This window comes from Anas platyrhynchos, chromosome 1 (assembly GCF_047663525.1).
Source record: "Anas platyrhynchos isolate ZD024472 breed Pekin duck chromosome 1, IASCAAS_PekinDuck_T2T, whole genome shotgun sequence".
Lineage (NCBI taxonomy): Eukaryota > Metazoa > Chordata > Aves > Anseriformes > Anatidae > Anas > Anas platyrhynchos.
This window is the reverse complement of record NC_092587.1, coordinates 15,155,353-15,161,739: the sequence shown is the minus strand read 5'-3', so window position 1 is coordinate 15,161,739 and position 6,387 is coordinate 15,155,353.

Below are 6,387 nucleotides of genomic sequence, written 5' to 3'. Positions count from 1 at the left end.
CAAACCGAGCCATTCGCAAACAGGAGGCTGAAGGCAGGAGGCTGGAGACGGGAGCGTCGAGCAGCAGATCTGTTCCCAAAGTGTTACCCTGCTGCCTCAGCGGGAAGCAGGAGCGTTTCGGAGCCCCCGGGCTCTTTGGGTCACACCTGAAATGACAGAAGGCAGCCTGCAGTTGCTAGTTTGCCCAAGGGGGACCAGAGGGAACAAACTCCTTGGCAGCCCTGCTATGACTTTGGCTTAGAGATAAGATGGGGGCTGAAAAAGTCAAAGCTGTTAAGTACTGCTAGCTACACCTGCAGCATGTTTTGTATAGAGGACAGTCTCACAAAGATCTTGCAGGAGTAAACCAAAGCAAGTGTCCTCATCACCCCAGAAGACTTTCACAATCTAGAATCAGGGTCAATGTTTCTGTTACCAAAAAGACACATTGAGGGTCCTGGATCGAGCAAAATATCTGTTCAATGAGGTACTCAGCTGTGAATATTCTTGATCGCCTTGGTTTCAAAGCATTTAAGCATAGTCCTAGCTTCAGACATGTTGAAGCTGACTTTGCTGAACTGGAAAGAGGTCACTTGTTGAAAGTACGTTTTGTAGTGTTCAGGCTGTGACAGACTTCCCCTGCTGCTGGACTGTGAGAAATGTCTAGGTGAGCTGCTGAAATGCTTTGATCTGAGCCCAGTTGTATCAGGCAGCCAAACAGCCAGGTTCCTAAGCAGAGTCCCAAAGTTTTGCAGAAGCTCAGAAACACAGCCCTGGAGCAAGTAAAAGCTGACAGTTAATATTTAGCAGTAGGACTTTGATTTAAGAAAAGTTATCTTATGTAAATGTAGAAACTGCAGAATTAGGCTGCTTTCAGATTTTATTTTATTATTATTATTATTATTATTATTGCTAGCAGATAATGCTGCAGGGAAATGGAATGTGGGTTGGGAAACAGAACAGGGGCCTGATTCAGATGTATGCTAAAGTACATATGGAAAACTCAGCTGGCTTCAAAACTGGGTAATCTACTGAGTTATAATCCACTCCTGATAAAAATGGAGTGGCACAAAGAGCAGTTCTGAAATCTAGCTTTGAAAAGCTCTTGTGGTAATATCTTCTTAGGTTCAAAACTGAACTCAGAGACAATGAAAGGACTCCAGAAGGTATAATGGCTTCTAGGTTAATCATTAAAGTAAAGAATTATAGCAGCAAAAACATTTGCAGGAATCCAATAGATGCCCTACACTTAAAACACACAACATAAACTCAATTTTGAGGTCTGGATGCATATTACATATCCTTTTCTCCTATAACACCCACAAATGTATGATTAGTTTATTATTCATAGAACTAGGATTTTAGAAGAGAACTAGATGATACCAAGCAAAACCAAACCAACCCCAAAGTCATCCTGAACATGGCAATTGACATTGGAAGACTACAGTGTGAAGAATCTGAATCAAGTGTAACTTGTGTTCCTTGCAAATCTGTTTCCTGCAGCACGTGAACACTGAGGTTCAGCATCTCACAGGTAATGAAATGCTGTAGAATCATCAGCAGTTGGTGTACAGATGAGAACCCTGAAGGACCATTTACATTGGTAGGATGAAGTATGCACCTTTGAGGATGAGACTTCAAGAAAAAATGCCATCTGTGTAACACAGTGCACGCACCTGTACTTGAAAACAAAACAAGAAGACAAAGGAATGCAACCCCTGGTTGGTGTGGCATGGATCCCATACACACAGGCAGGTCAGTGTGAAATCAGAAGCAGTGAGTTTCTAAACTGAGATATTGCTGACCCCAGTCAGAATGCTGCCCCACTTAGCATCCTTCCTCCTACCCTGAACTGTAACCCTTAAAGCTAGAAGGCAGGCTGTTCATTTTTTTCAACTTTAGCTTTTTTTGTTGTTGTTTGCTAGCTTCACATCAACATCAGCCTTCTAAACCCTTGTGTTCACCTTATTATTTGTTACTATTTCCTACATAGATCTTGTATTTGATATGAGAGAAACAAGGCTAGGGTGGATACAGAGCCTGTTTTCAAGTCCCTGCTTCTGATATCACTGCATGGTCTACTCCCAGTCCGTAACTCAAAATGCCTAAGTCATTGCTGGAGAAGAATCAAAGCCTAAGAGTTTGTTACTGGCCAAGAATAACAGTCCTTGCTCTCTCACTGTATTTTCTGTACCATGTCTTACACTCTGAAGGGAAGGAGTAGATAAGTAGCTTGCTGGCCAGCTTTGAGTTTCTTCTATAGTCATAGGAATATGGGTTTAAACCTTCAGCTAAGAAAGATGTTGAACAAACAGAGTTCCACTTTTCAGGTGAGCAGCTATTAAGCTGTCTCACAAAATGCGATTATCACCAAAAGTACCACCTCTTCTGGCTCTGTTTTCAAAGAAAAAAAGTAAACCTAATCAGACTTCACAGACAGTCTGATCTCTGGCAGCCAAATACAGGACAGGATTTAAGCTATGAACCCAGGTCTCGCAGACATGCTTTTTTTATTATTTTTATTACAGCTGCAGTTGGTGTCATTTCCCGACAAGTACGTTCTGAGAGATGCTTCCTGTTTTCATTTTTCCATGTAGTTGCCTTTGGCATCTCCTCACCTCTAACAGACACGTTTGCTCTGGTATCAAATTCCCCCTCTTCACAAGGCATAGGGCATAGGCTTGCTGAACTTGCTAAACCCTGAAAACCCCAAATTTGATTGTGTTGGTGTAGAGTAAGACTGGCTCAGTGGAGTTCATAAGGAAATGCTCTAGCATAGAAAGAACTGGCCTTTAGGATTTCACCACGTTCTCCTTCCCCCCGCCAGGAGGTGGAATATCAACATCCTTTTAGTGCAGACTTACTCTTGCAGACAACAACAGGGATTTCCTGTGGAGCACAATCGCATTTCAGACTGGGGACACAAAACTAGAGGGACTCTCCTGTTTTCCTCACAATGCACTTTGCAATGCTTGACTCTATTTACAAAATTTGTCAAGAGTGAAACGTAAGTATCACATTTTATCATAGAAAACAAAACATCCCGCATTCTGTCTCAATTGGAGATGCTCAGTTGCAAAACTACAGTTTTAGACCTTACATTTAACGTACACAGCAATATTCAACACAGAGTACTAGATGACTGGAAAGACATAAATGAGAGCTGATTTTCCAACTTAACTTTATCTGTGAAATCATTTGCATCCAGTTGCATTCAGACCCATCTTACTGTTGCCACTGGGATAAGCACTGGCCAAAGGCAAAGCAAAATGAGGATTTTTGTCCCAAAGAGTACTTACAAAGTAAATTCAGTAAATTCAAGGATCATAAGAACCGAGGTCGACATATAAGACGTCTACCAGAACTTCACATTTGGAAAAAATAAACTTGTGTTATTTTCAATGCTGAGCAAAACCAGAGCTTTCACCCCTCAGAACAAGCTCAGAAAGCACAGTGCCTCTCCGATGGGGAGATGTAGCCGGGGACTCCAGCTGCAGCAAGCGCAGCTAACGCAAATACATATTCAGGAAAGACTGTGTACATTTGGTGTTACTAAATAAGGTACATTGCCAGACATTTGTTTCAAAAAATGGAAAAAGGCAAAAACGCTCTGCCTAACCAAGGTTGTTTTCACTTAAGGAAAAGCATGTAGTTAAGTCCATTAATATTCAGGTCAGTTCTCATGCACCCACCATGACCTCACTGCTTTCTTGACTCAGCAGAAAAAGGAGTTTATGAAAAAACATCAAAACATGTTTTCTTTTTTATTGTTTTTTTTTTTTCTTTTTTCTTTTTTACTTTTTTTTTTTTTTGAAAAGCTGCTATTACTTAAACCTGTGCAAGTACTTTTAGAACTGTTTCATACTCTCTCATGTATTCCCCCACTCAAATACTGAAACTGCACATTCCTACTTTTGTAAAGACAAAAAAAAAGCCCTCAAACAACCAGACAATTACGTTCACACTAGGTATAAAGAGCTTTAAACTCTTCCATCTGTAGGCATACCCAGAATTAAATCAACCATCAAATAGGAGTATGGGAAGTAATTCTGATTCCATTGGCGTTAGTGGAGATGTAAGGTTTTTTATAATTCTTTCCTACAAAATGGATCAGGAGTTTAAAATGTGCAATTCTGATTTACTCTTTCCCTGCATATGACTCGTAACTTGAAATACTACTGACCAGAGAACTTAAAGCTGATTAATCCAGACTCCTGAAGGCTCCAAACACATATAAAATATTTTGAAACAATGCACATGCAAGCTATTCTGAAACACTTGCTGCCTACTGGGATTTCCAGGTGTACTATCTAGACTTCTGGCTTTACGAAAAACATGTCTCAAGTGTTCTGTGGAAGAATACAGGTCTACAAAGCAGGTACTTATTACAAAGGATTTCCATATGAGCAACAAAAGTTACTTTTATGTGAACAAAGCTGGGATGGATGCGTTAGATCTCCAAGGAGCTGTGCATGGTATCCAACTCAGTCAAATGTGTGTGACTACCCACAATAAAACCATAGAATACCCCGAGTTGGAAGGGACCCGTAAGGATCATCGAGTCCAAAGATGACTTGATGAGTCCATAAAGATGACTGTCATATTCTACTATGTGACAGGGAAATTTGATAAATGATTCAAATAATGGATATGACAGAAGAAATAACTAGAGGCAAACTGGGAACTCTGGGAGCTTTAGGCAATCCCTGATTTTTAATTAGTGGAATATCCTCCGTGGCCTGATAGGCAGAGAGGTTCTGTTTGTTTTTAGGCTGTTGCATCTTCATTCTCTTCATAAGTGGATCGCCACCTTCTGATCAGGCAGTAGGAAATGCTAGGCTGAGGTTACTGATGTCAGTATGGGGGGCAGTACGTGAGTATCACGAGTTGAATGCATATTGTTAAAAATACTAGGCATCATTTTCACCTTCTGGTGGAGCAGTACGTATCACTATGCACACTTTCAAGCTTCACTTGTTCTAGAGCAAAAATTACATGAAGCATCTGGCCTTTCTCGTTGAGGTGAAGTATTGATACTATTAGTGCAATCACAACTGAGTTTTTTGTTCCATATTATGCTAAGATACCTTTTTAGAGATGAAGAGTACTCTGCATGATGTTTTTCATTTAAGTTACTATCTACTTATTGTAGAATACTCCAAGATGGAAGGGACCCACAAGGATCATGGAGCTGACTCTTGGGCCCCCAAAGGACCACCCCAAAATCAGACCATGTGTCTTGAGAACTTTGTCCAAATGCTCCTTGAACTCCAGCAGCTCAGTGCTGTGCCCACTGCCCTGGGGAGCCTGTCCCAGTGCCCGACCACCCTCTGGGTGCAGAACCTTTCCCTAACCCCCAGCCTGACCCTCCCCTGTCCCAGCTCCATGCCGTTCCCTCGGGTCCTGTCGCTGTCCCCAGAGAGCAGAGCTCAGCGCCTGCCCCTCCGCTCCCCTCGTGAGGGAGCTGCAGGCCGCCATGAGGCCTCCCCTCAGCCTGCTCTGCTCTGGGCTGAGCAAACCAAGGGACCTCAGCCATCCTCATGCATCTTGCCCTCTAGGCCCTTCACCATCTTTGTAGCCCTCCTTTGGACACTAACAGTTTTATATTTTTCTTATACTCTGGCACCCAAATCTGCTTGAGGTGAGGCCACACAGCAGAGCAGGACAATCCCTTCCCTTGTCCGGCTGGCAGTGCCGTGCTTGATGCACCCCAGGGTACAGTTGGCTCTTTTGGCTGCAGGGCACTCTTCTGGCTCATGTTCAGCTTCTTTTTATGCAAAAATGCTGTAAACCTCAATGAGTAGATAATAATAAACAACAAGCAAGTGATGCTTGCTCTTGTTTTGGGTCTAAAGTAAGAAAAAGAGGAGATGGGGGGACAGTGTTAGTTCTGTTATTAACATCAGATGTTTTATGTCTTTTTTCCTTTTTTTTAAGTCTCCTCTCAGTATTTAAAGCATATGAGACTATATCTACCATAGATCCTTGTTAGAAGTGACAGATCCACAAATATTTTAGCCTTTGATCTCCAGAACTAGTCTTCTGAGATGAAAGTGCTCCATATCCCAGGCTTCCAAAAATAGTCTTTAGATCGGACTGTCAGATTGGGATAACATTCTGCTACCATTTAAAATATTTCAGAACGTCTAGAAAGAAAATATATTCAACTATATCACCAAAAATTAGAGAGGGGGAGGTGCTGCTTATAATTGGGAGCTTTTCCTTAAAATTTTTGATATAAACAACCAAATCTCCAACCTCTTAGAATCCCTCAGAATACATTCTATACTACTGGGTAATACTGGTTGGACCAGACCATCTTGGAGATCTTTTCCAACCTTAATGATTCTGTGACTCTGCAAAGATGAGCTACTTTTTAAAAACATCCTTATTTAACATGCTATGATG